Consider the following 12,888-nt stretch of genomic DNA (forward strand, 5'->3'; position numbering starts at 1 on the left):
GTGTATATATACGGGGACGCGATCAACAGATCCTGCGCAGACACCGGAATGTTTGTTGTCTCACCGTGGCGGGTACTTTGTGTTATATCCGTCGTATAAATGTATAATAGTTTAAGTAGGTAGTATTGATGTATTAGTAGTAGTATAGTAGTAGTAAGTTGTGGTGGCTGTACTAGTAGTAGTAGTAGTAGTAGTAGTAGTAGTAGTAGTAGTGTCTATAGTTGTGACTGGTGGTGGTGGACGCTCTGGTGGTGCCGACGTGCCGTACGATGTCGCCCGGCAAACACCGCCGTGTCAGTCTGCCGGTAACATTCGTTCGGATCGCGTGTGCTACAGACGATCGTCGTCGTTTCGTGCGTTTGGCGTCCGTCCGGAATTCGAATAATTTATATAGAGTCAAACCGTTTTTCATCACTCGCTCCCTCCCTTTCGTTTACCGTGAGTGAACCCTTGAGTGCGTGCACCGCCGCGAGTGTGTGTCGTGACGAAAAAAACGATCGCCACCCGTGACATGGATACTACTCGATAACTGCAATATTCCCCGAGGAGTCGTACAGGTGCATCGCGCAACAGCGGCGGTCTCGACGATAAGGTGAGGAAAACATTTTAAAATAACCGACCGAATCGTAGTTCTTTTCGCCGTTCGTATATTATTATAATTTATAATACCCTACGTCGTCGACCGACCCGGCGACGTGTGATCATTAGCGAAAACTGTATAAGCAGACGTAATTGTAGCCGAGACGATCTGTGGTCAGTTAGACGTGCGAGGAATCTGCGTGGAAATCTAACGTCGTTGGGAGGGGAGGGTACTCGGGGTTATGCGTACGAATGTACGATGTATGCATCATGCACCGAGCAGCTTTGGCCGGAAGAAGCCGGTCGGTCACGTGCGAGTGACTAAAAAAGGGGAGACCGCCGCGTGCACGGCTGTAGTAGATATTATATCGTAATAAACGTACCTATATGTAACAATATTATTCGCATTGAGTAGATATTCTATAAATACACACAATGCATATACACTGCAGCCGGTACAGATACATCAATTTCCATTGGAGTTTCGAACACGTCCATATAGACTGCAGTGCACATTTGTTTTGCTCATAATTTATTATTATTATCGAAACCGTTGTTTGGCAATTTTCTTCTTTACGGCGATATTAATATAAACCTAACGTCCCACACACACCGACACCGAATACGCTCATGCATACGATATTGCGATGTTCTATTTAGACGGTATCATTTCGATTCGACACTCGTCGATATCAATATTTCTCGCACCTTCCCCATTAAATTACTTAAATGCAGACGAATGAAGACAACACATATTTACCTTCAATGTACTCATAAAAAATATAAATATATATAATACCTGCTGCACATCATCGTGACGAATATACATATCATGACTCAACGATGAAACATACTCATGTTTTATTATGAGAAACTTAAACGCTCGGGGCCATTCACCATCAAATTGTCTTAATTTTACGCCAACGATCATAGGGGTAGGTTTTTATAAATATAAAAAGATAACAGAAAAATCATCTATTGATATTCTTACTGCTTATAATATACATTCATAAATAACTTTAAAATTAAAATATTGGAAAAAAATTGCCGATTAGAAAAATAAAAATTCGGTTTGATTAATGAAACTATAGTAGATACCTGAGCGTTTACATGTCAGTATATACTTTATAGATTTTATTTATTTTTTCAATTTGTTAAAAATATCCACAGCTGTTGATAATATCAAACGATTACTTATCATATTATTCTACAGCCGTGGCCATAATTTATCAATATTTAAACGACAAAAGGTGTTATACATATTTTATAGAAAATTTTTTTTTTTTTTTTTTGACATCCCAAGATTGTATAGGTACCAATAGGTAGTATCTTGAAAAACGTTGATTTGAATTTAAAAATATTTTTTGGAGAGATTTTCAACCCCCCTTGGTTGATTACTGACCATGGTTATGCGAATATAGTTTTGGTAATTTATGGAATTGTATTTACTTTTATTTATTTTTTAATATAGAATATTATCTGTGCATAATCTAACGATGCTAAATTAAAAATAATTGTAGATGTAAAATGTAAATGAAAGACAAACAACAAAAGCTGTTTCATTTTCAAAAATCTAATACTTCTATCATTTGATATAATACACTTCTTATATTATAACTATAATATGCTAGGTGTATTCAAAAATAAATTAGTAATTTGATCAAGTTACAGAAAAATGCAGCATTTAATTGCACTAGGTCGCAAACAAAAACTGAAGTAGGTATGTGGGTACCTATTAATTTGAAACGTAAATGGGTGTGAACTTTAAGGTTGTATTTTAATGTTTGAATTATTTCCTTTTTATTTAACAATGTCAAAAAGAAACGATTTTCCGCTCTAGTTATAAATTAAATTCATATTATTTAACACTTAAACAGCAAACTAAAAGAATACATTAAACCTATTCATAATCACATATCGATTCTCATTTCAAATGGAAACTATTAAAGACCTACTCTTCAGTCTTCTGTATACTGTGTTTAGTTACAAATTACTCATGACACACACACACACACAATAGTACAATACATACGCCTGGAAACCACCATCTATTTGTCTGTGTATAGATATAGGTAGGTAGCCAGAGACAAACGTAGTCTTTTATGTGTTGAGCTAAATAAAGCCCGAATACTGTAGGTACTATGCCTCGCCTATTATTAGTGTTATTATTATTCTAATAAACAAGTAAATGCTACCCGAGGGTGCCGATAGCGACTTATAAGTATGTCAACATATGACCGAGACGGAGACGTTATACCTGATTTCCTGATCTGCTTTTGTACAGAGTTTATTAGAACAGCTTTTAATTTTTATACAACGTATAATGTCACTTTCATTTTAATGTAAATAAACTTGACAAAAGTTTCTGTAGAAACATTTATGTTTATTATAAATCTACGTACCTACTATATCGATTGATTACCATTATTATTCTGAATCAAAAACAATCATAAATGTAATTTTTCACTTTAATTACATTGACATTAATAATTAATATACCTATTACTAATATTTCTTTGTCTTTATAATTAAACTTAGTCTTTTTACTTAGTACTAACGACACAAAATCATCATCATATTATTTATAAATCAGATTTTCAAACAAAATAATTACATATTTGAAAAATCATATAGAACTCTAATAAACCATATAGCGTTGCTGAAACTCAAAATGATTTTAATGACACGTCATTAATCATCATTCATCAATATAAAATCACAATCGTGAAAATTCAACAACTCGTGTATATATGATGTAGAATATGGAAGATGAATCGGAATCCTATAGTTATGCACGATATTCGAAATAATAACAGGCTGCATGAATGTATGATGATTATTATTATTATGTGTACATCTCAAAACCATGGATAATTGGTGTTACTTGATACGCCAACTGATGTCTGTGGCTTGACTGGAATATATTCTTGTTTATCATGTGTGGTATACCTACAGGCGTCATCTAGAAAATGGTATCTCCCATAGCGTCAGTCTCCTACGGTTTCTTGGCGCCTTATTTGTACGAAAAAAATATTTATTTTATTCAGTCCCAAAAATATTATGAACTGTGGCGCCAGCGTCCAGCACTGTCAAACAAACAAGTACAAAGAAACTTGAAAAAATATTGAGATCTATATCCCCATCATTGTAACGTTCTCCATAAGGCACCATACGTCATACGCGTATCCATGTTTAACGGATTTATAGGTAATCACACAACAATCTTTGAATCATAATACAATTTTAGTTTTGTAACTCACACAAAACAGCGTGTTTAAGGAAAAGGATTATGTTTTAAGTCCTTGAAATGATTTATACATTTTTTTTAATGCGTACAAATGTATTAGTATAACTGTATAACATTAAGAGGGTATGGGTTATTTATGTATTTATTGTATGAAATAGTGAGATACAGAGTGTCCTATAAAATTATATCATTATTTTATAAAATATTAGAATGTTGACTCTTGAACAAATATCAGAGATGGTTATGGGTAAAAATGAACTACTTAATATCTTTGAATCATAAATTAATGCATCATTTTATAAAATCTCAAAAAATAATACGTGTGAAATTAAGTTTTGAATTTCAAATGAATTGTTAAACACCCTTGAATATACAATAACTTATAACCGTTATATTATATACTTATATGCAATGGATGTCAATTCATTGAAACAAGTGCTTGAATGCAATAATTTAGTACAGCTGATAAATTTAACTTGAGTGGCAGACTAGTTAAATGTGATAAAAACTAATACAGGGCATTGAGACTTCAAACAAAATAAATAGTTGTATTTTATAGTTAACTTCACCAAGGTTAGTCTAAACCTATTTTATATTTGAATGATTAGTATTAAAAATCCATTTATAATATTATTCATTATTGGAAAGATTATTTAAAATTATATTTCTATGAATACATTGTATATACCATCGTACAATATATTATAGATATTTTATTGTCTGTAGATACAAGTATAAGATCATTGGTACAACAATGTAAATGTATTTAATATTTATACTGTATTTTTAGTTAAAATGTAAACATTTAGAGAAAACCAAATGGTAAATTTATTACTCTAATAGGTACACAAGAAGACAATTTACTATACTCTACAATTTTAATATTATACATTACTCTATAATGATACATTAGATATGAGTGAAACAATAGAATTCAGAATTTGAATGATGACCACCCAAGATAAAAAAAAACCCTACTTAGAAACGTTACTTGTACCTAAATGTAACCATGTTAGTACCTAAAGGTTTTTTTTAGTTTTTACTGTTTTCGGACATTCTATCTAGACATGGGTATTTATTTGAGTTCAATTTTATGTTTTTTATTTTAATATAATAGAGTGAATACATTTTGTTATTAAACTTAAGGGTAAAAACAAAACATTAACTATCTTTGTTTGTGCATTGAGTTATTATGAATTTATTATATTTTTAACGTTAAGTGTGTTGTAAGTAGATAAGTACCTATACGTAGAAAATTAAAATATTGTATAAAATAAACGTCCAAAAATAGATATTATATTTACCGTTAAATTTAATTGGTCAGTTCATACTGTTATATTGAGATTAGAAAATAAAATAGGTAATGATGAATTTACATATTCTGTATTATTTTGTACAGGATAGGTACCTTTAGTACTATGTTATATGATGGGGACAACGCAGCGGGTGTGATGAAGTCCTCTTAATATTTATTATTTATTGTTGGTATGATAAGGTAACAACCAACATTATGTAGATTGTATACACATAAAACATAATTTTATACTAAATATTTGGACATATTTTAGTATCTCCGGTAGTTATAATAATTAATAAAGAAAGGGTATTATTGGTTTTTAAATACAGTTTTTTAATTTTATTTCAATCTCAGAATTCAGAATATTGGGTTATTAATATAAACCACAAGAATTCCACCAGTTAGCTCTCAAATCATCAAGCATTGAAATTACAAATAAACACAAGTAGGTATACAAAATTGTATGGAAATAAACAAAAAAATTAAATTAGCAAAAAATCTCAATCTCGCAGCTAAGTAATATAATAAGTATCCTAATAAATTAAGTAAAATAATAAATAATAATAATTATTAATAATAATAATTTGACAAGCTAGAATTCGTAATTTAGTATGATTACGTATTAGTAGATTTCAATTCGGTTATTTTGTTCACACAATGTAATATCATAATGTATATCGTATTATAATACACCGGTGAATATGAGGCATATTTAAAATTTAACATTCAATAATAATGTACTTATATAATAAATGTAGTCATGTGTAGGTAAATTGGATGTAGGTATACCAAAAGGTCGAGGACAATTATTATTGAATATTGGCATTTGACACAAATCATAACTAAATACTATCGATATTTTTCCACAGGATTAATGCTCTAAGTGGTATAAAAATTTGTATTGGATTTGGCACATGTCATTTCGCATTTAATGGTTGAATGTACACCATCATAAGTCGATAACTAAACCACAATACAATTAGAGAAAATAAAATTTTATGCGTGGGCTTTAAATTTTGCATGAAGTCCAATAAATGAATATATTTCAGACATAATTTAGAATTATTATTTATTAATTTTTAATAATCACTTGAATGAATTATATTCGTGACTTCTACGTATTATTATCGTGTACAAAGACTTGAAGAACGAATTGCATTCTCACGTTATTTTTTTGTTCTCGAACCAGTTATACTTTCCCATCTTAGATTCTTCCTTACACTGTTCAAATGTATTTCGATATATTTTGATTTAATTGTTAAGTCGTATTATATGGTAATGTTAACTGTAAAAAGTGCAATCAATTATTACTCAAAATATACCTTTTTAATTCATACGGTGTTTTAACCGAATAATAATTGATGTTTTGAGTTAAACAAATTATACCTATTTATTATGCCAGATATACATATGGACAATATATACAAATTATATTACGTTAGTTTACCTTTAGTATACACAAAGTAGTCAGAAAATAGTTATATATTTATAAAAAAGATAATCATATCTATATTGATTCTGTATTTTTAATTATAAATATATTTGTATAAAACTATTGAAAAAAAAAAAATTAATAATATATTAATATATTATACCTAACTTCATTCGGTTTTTTTTTTTTTTTTTTTGAACTTTTTTGTTTTTTTTTATTTAAGTAATTTACAATCTATACAACTATTTACAATGGGCAAATTTGATAATTAATATAATATGAAATAGCAGAATTTAGCATTTAGGGGCAGGCACTCAGCAGCACCACCCGACCGAGAACATTTTAGATGTCGTGGGTTTTTTTTTGTTTTTTTATTTATTTATTTTTATTTTAGCAGGTCTTTAGGCCACGGCCTTTTTAGTCTTCTGCGTACATTGCCAGGAAGTGAGGTGGAATAAATTTGCTTTATTAATGGATTACTGTGAGAGTTTAAGTTGGAGTGAAATTTAGAGTAATGTGCTTTTGCTATCATTCGGTTTAAAATTTAAATTATGCGAAATTTATATTTTTAGTGGCAAAAGTGTAAGTATATATGAATAATTAAAATATCGAAATTTATACCTTTTTAGCTTCTATTTTAAACTTATAATATGCTTTTATAATAATCAAATAAATTTAAATATTATTTAAAAAAGCCATTAACAGTCGATCACAGTACACAGAATAGTACAATACATATGCATGTTATAAAGTAACTGAGAATAGAATTAAGTCTTTTCTATGATAACCGGTGTGGTAGGTATAGGCATCAAAATATTAGACCATAAAAACATCTATAAACATTTTATTATCCAATGGCCTATGTTGGGCCAATGCCCTTACAAAAAAAAAATTTATTTTATTAAATGCAGAACAAAATTTTTTCGAAAATTAACCCTTAAATAGGTATTCATATGCCTATGTGATAATACCAGTTCAAAGCCAGTTAATAAACAGTCATTCAAATTATAAAAATTAAAAGGGTAATTATTATAACATTTAAAGATTCTATACGGAAACTTCAATAACTCGCGTTACATTACACATAGGTACATATACCAATTACTTAAACATTATATTTATTATGTGCATTAACAAAAAAAAAATAATGTACTTGTGAAATAATTATTAAGTTATGGCTAAGAAAAATATAATATATACCTATTTGTATTTAACTGTCATGTTCATGTAAATGTGTTACAGAAACGTGCCATTTCTCACTTAACATTTAATGTCTAACTAATCAGTTATTGGGAGCTAAATTATTAATTTGATTTCATAACATTCATTTAAAGTTGGTAATTTTTTTCAAACCTTTCCATATTAATTTAATAGTTAAGTCTGAAAATACCATTAGCATTATTTATGTGTACATTGCTTGCACCGAATTTGGTGCCTAATGCCTATACCGATGTAACATGTAGGTATGACGTATGACAGTACATAATATATATATAATGCACCACGAGAGGTTATATAGAGATGCGTAAACGAAATTCTACCTGTCCTACTACAACAATTTATTTACTCGTAATAATTATGATTTATACCAACAATATACAACATTATTATTATACATGTATTTTAAGCAAAAACAATTTAGATAAAAACCTTGCCCGTGCATGATTTTTTTAGTTGCTCAATCGAAGCAATTCACTATTCGCGTTTGGTATTATAAATTAATTGCAGTAGCTATCATAATATTTGTTTTCAGCAAGTTTCCTCCATCACACTAAACTCAGCATTTATGGCGTAATTTATTTCACGCTAATTGGTCTGAAATTTATGGATCTTTTGATTAGCGAGCACAGTATAAGACTGTTGCAGTCCTACAGCTAAATTAAAAATAATAAATAGCTCTTCACTCCCTTAATCCACTCTATGATTCTAGTATTCTACTCATGTACTATACAGTGTCTCGTGTCATACTGTCATGTAAACATCATGTTTATTCGAGTAAAATAGAAATAAAAAAAATTATCATTATAATAAAGGTCAAGTCATGATTTGGTCGTCGTCGCACGTAAATGTTCTATAAACCATGGGCAGTGCGTGAGTTTTTATAACGTTGCGATTGCAATTGCGATGTATAAATATACGATGATGATAATATAGTTTTTTTTGTTTTGTTTTGTGATAATAGTTATGCTATATATACATATACCTAAAGTGTAGGTATATGCACGTATAATGTCATTGGATATTTTTTATACATCATATAACGAACCCATGCGGTAAGATTTAAATACAGCCGATAATTAAATAAGTACACCACATAAAACGAATAATAACTACTTGTTAATAATTAGTAATTATACCCAATCGTAAATTATACAATATATAGGTACCTAGGTATCACAATGAAATTCACCTATTACATTGGTACCAATATATAATTCGTATACACAGGAACTCGTATGTGACTACAACTAACAACACTAAAAACAAATGGCTGCAATTACTGCAGTATGAACAGGAATATCAACTACAATTTTATAAAAACCAACGGTAGCTGAGTATCGTGTCGAACGCTTTTGTCAACTATGCATTTAGATAAATCCAACGAGTAATACTACTTTCCCTGCAGTGTATAATAATATGGTTGTAGGAACCCCATTTTTTTTTGCATCGATCTTGTACATTAAATGCACTATACGTATATACGCCATTATACTATACAACCCATTCCGTCGAATGTTACTAAGTTTCCGGTTCTTGCGGATAAATCATGAATAATAATTTGCATTTAGAAATCCTAAATAATAATTCAATTTTAATCACGCCTTTGGTAAAAGTAAAACGACGTACATACCTATAACTTACACTGCAGCGCTCGAAAGTGGTTATATTTTTTTTTCATTTTCGGGATGTTTGTTATTATAACTTATAACAGTTATAAGTTATAACTATTATAGTCTATAGTTATTTATTATATACATATGCGTATTAATATTGATATTACACTGTTTGTTAGTGTGATAACTACTTGTGAAAAACGCAACATTAGGTTAAAAAAAACCAGTATCGTGCCTAGAAGATATTGAAAATGATTCTGCCGAATGCCGTTACGAACGTCACAGCCGGGTTAGTGACTCCAACGTCGCATAATGCACTTATTGCACTTATGTAGTTATTTATTATAAATGTATAACATTTAACATATAATGTTAGATGGTCTAGATTTTTAGACGGTATAGCGTCGGAAATGCATTTCATGATACCACGATGGTATTAGGTATATATAGCACCTACAATGGTGTCGTTAGGGCTGCAGCTGTTTTAGCTGTTTTAGGGGTGGATTGTGAGAAATTTAGATGAACCCCATTACCTGTATGTGAGAAATTAGGCCTTCCGATCAACTTTTAGTTGAACGATTTACTTTAAATGATTCACCAGATTGTATTCCAAAACGATACCATGTAGCTTGTGGTCTCAGCCTTTACAATATAATACATTATGATATTCATCATATAATATACGAGTACATAATATATTATAATCATTATTTCTAATTTTATTAGCCTTGCTTCCCCTTCCCATAAATGCAACGAACTGCCAAACTCTAAATATGCCTCCGACCGTTATCTTTGATTCTGAACAGGTCAGGTTAACAGGATGATCGTAATCATGGTGTCGCGACCGCGGAAGTGTCGACTTATTTTTATTTCAACGCGGTTTCATGAATGCAGTCGATTTAAATAATTCTCGCGAAATCCACGGTTGTGTCGCGCATCGCATGACCGATCGACCGTTTCTAACTCATTTAATCGGATTAAGAGTTTTGCACGGAAGGACAAAAAAAATTGATAAATAAATAAAAAAAAACCACCATTGTCACCCCACGCTGATTTCAATATTGTGGCGTACGTGAAATACGGATGAATGGTAAAACGACTGAAATGCGGTAGGTGGTATTAACGGCTAAACACTTTATTTTAGTACCATAATATATCAGTAAATTTCCATGTAGCCATGGCCCATCGGCGAACGCAAACGGATGTCGGTGGACGGGTGGACCATGTTCCTCGCTATTTTAGTTAATACTTCTAATTGTTTTATCACAAAACAACGAAATAGTATGTGCTGTTATCAGACATTTTTGACTTTAACTCCCTTTGGTTCTGCGGTAGCCTTTGCATGGAGGCTCTCCTTACGATATTTGAATATTTGATACGACAGCAAAAAATGTAAGCCCGCATAAGTGATAAGTGTAATAACGCACAATGTAATTAATCCTTTCGAGTTCTATGATATTATAAATTATAATTATATCATAAATAAAAGTTTAAAAAATGCAGATTAAAGACTATAATCTTATCCCAAGTCAGTCCCCTTTTATCGTTCACCTGGTTCCAAATTCCACGCCATCGGACCAACGAAAACGGATATTCAAACATTTCTAAACGTCAAAATAATCATAGATACATGTTCAAATAATGTGCATCACGTCGTACTACGCCAATCATACCGTTTAAATCTTCAAAACGGTTACGCTTTTTCGTTCCGCGTGCAACAGGCGGTTCTGCAACACAATGACAATTACAAGTATATGATACGCAAAACACACGTCAATCCATGTAATATTTTGTTATACTACCTATGTACATTTGGATGTGTAAATTTAAAGAAATCGCGTACACTGCGACGACTAGGAAACAATTTTTATTCATTAAAAAAATAATTTTTAATTATACGTAATACATACACAAACATTATGTTTGAATACACCTGTTGTTTTATACACACACGACACACGTCTCTCCGTTTTTTTGACGATAATAATAAGTAATAATATGCCTCCTATGTATGTACAAACTGGTCGTAAAGTCAACAATAGTGTCGTACCGATCAGTGATGATCAGTGTATTATATTGTACACGGTGGCCCTCGCTATATGGCCTCCGTTAGCGTTCTGAATAACATTTAAGCGTTTAATTCCACCAACTTTAGATAAGACATATTTGTTTTTCTGACAAGACGGAAACAGAAGTCGGAATCCGAATTGGTGACCTTATCTCGGTGTACCTTTTTATTATATGGTTTATATAACATTTAAGCATTTTTTGGAAGGCTGTACACCGGAAAGTTTGGATCGTGACGCTATCGGATTGGGTTTTTGACTTGTGGAGCGGTTAAGCTGCTCCTTTGTCAAATTCAACTACCTAATAATGGTTTTTGAATTTGCCATTTTTTATATTTTGGTCTCGGTGATGAGGTATAACCACGAGCGAGGCTAGAAGCTTATAAACTTGAAACTTCACTAAAAAATAAACGATTTGACTGAAAACCGATGTGAAAACTGATTCAGTTCGTCTAATTCACTATTCACGTACATCATAATATTATTATCGTGAACGTGGGGATTACGTTACACATATAACATAATAAAATATTATGTCATAATTTAATATTACGTGGAATACCGAGACATTAAATGGATAGAATCCATTAATATCACATGTGTTATAACCGTCGACCGTCGTCGTTTGTTCGTTGCGCGGCTACCGCCATAATAATTGTCGAATGTATAGTATAATACATAATGGAAGTCAAGAAAATATGATATCGTACGCATTCCTACCGGTCATTAAGGTCTGCCTGAACGTTTCCGTAATGATCTGAAATGAATGATTCACAAGGCATGGGATAGGATAAATAATTAGTATTATCAACATTATATTATTATGGCCGCTACGGACATTTGGCGATCTCTGCCGTCCGTCCGTCGTCGTCGCGTTTCACCGGCATCGGCTAAAACGACGCCCTTGTGTATACATTATGTATTTATGTATAATATTATCAATAATGACTATTATTATTATTATTATTGTTTGTTTCCATTCGGCGGCGGCGGCGGCGGCTACGTACATGGTAGATTGGTAGCAGCGGTGCGCTGCAGCCCTCATATTATACAATAGATATATTATGGTTTTCACTCGGACGCTCGCCCGGAAAGTTATGATTTAAATATTCAATTCAATCCAGACGGATGGGGCACCTCCCATTTCAGCTCAATTAAAAATAATAATATTATTATTATATTCATACGGGCGGCGACACCGTACAGAATAAATCTCTCTTCATATCTCTCTCTCGCCCTCTCTCACTGTACATATTACATGCACTATAGGTACACCGCTGCGTGTACGTTCCTACGTGTTATTATCGTTGTTAATTCCGCGTATTATAATAACGACGATAATTGATAGTAATCGTATAATGCATGCACGGTAAAGGTATAATTAATGGACTACACACACATTTGCATTCGAATAAACCGTTATGTGGCGTAGT

General features: G+C 31.5%; 1 protein-coding gene across 2 annotated transcripts in view; it reads left to right on the forward strand.

Annotated features, from left to right (window-relative positions):
* The first annotated feature begins 279 nt into the window (after nt 1-279).
* Nucleotides 280-12,888, forward strand: part of Cad99C (cadherin 99C) — a 61,478-nt gene continuing 48,869 nt past the window's right edge. For both annotated transcript variants that reach the window (XM_015524248.2, XM_015524249.2), the window contains exon 1: nt 280-592. The gene's annotated coding sequence lies outside the window, so the exon portion shown is untranslated. The remainder of the gene's footprint in view (nt 593-12,888) is intronic.

The sequence above is a fragment of the Diuraphis noxia genome, unplaced genomic scaffold (genome assembly GCF_037042655.1).
Source record: "Diuraphis noxia isolate RWA-SAM2 unplaced genomic scaffold, SU_Dnox_SAM2 contig0004, whole genome shotgun sequence".
Classification (NCBI taxonomy): Eukaryota; Metazoa; Arthropoda; class Insecta; order Hemiptera; family Aphididae; genus Diuraphis; species Diuraphis noxia.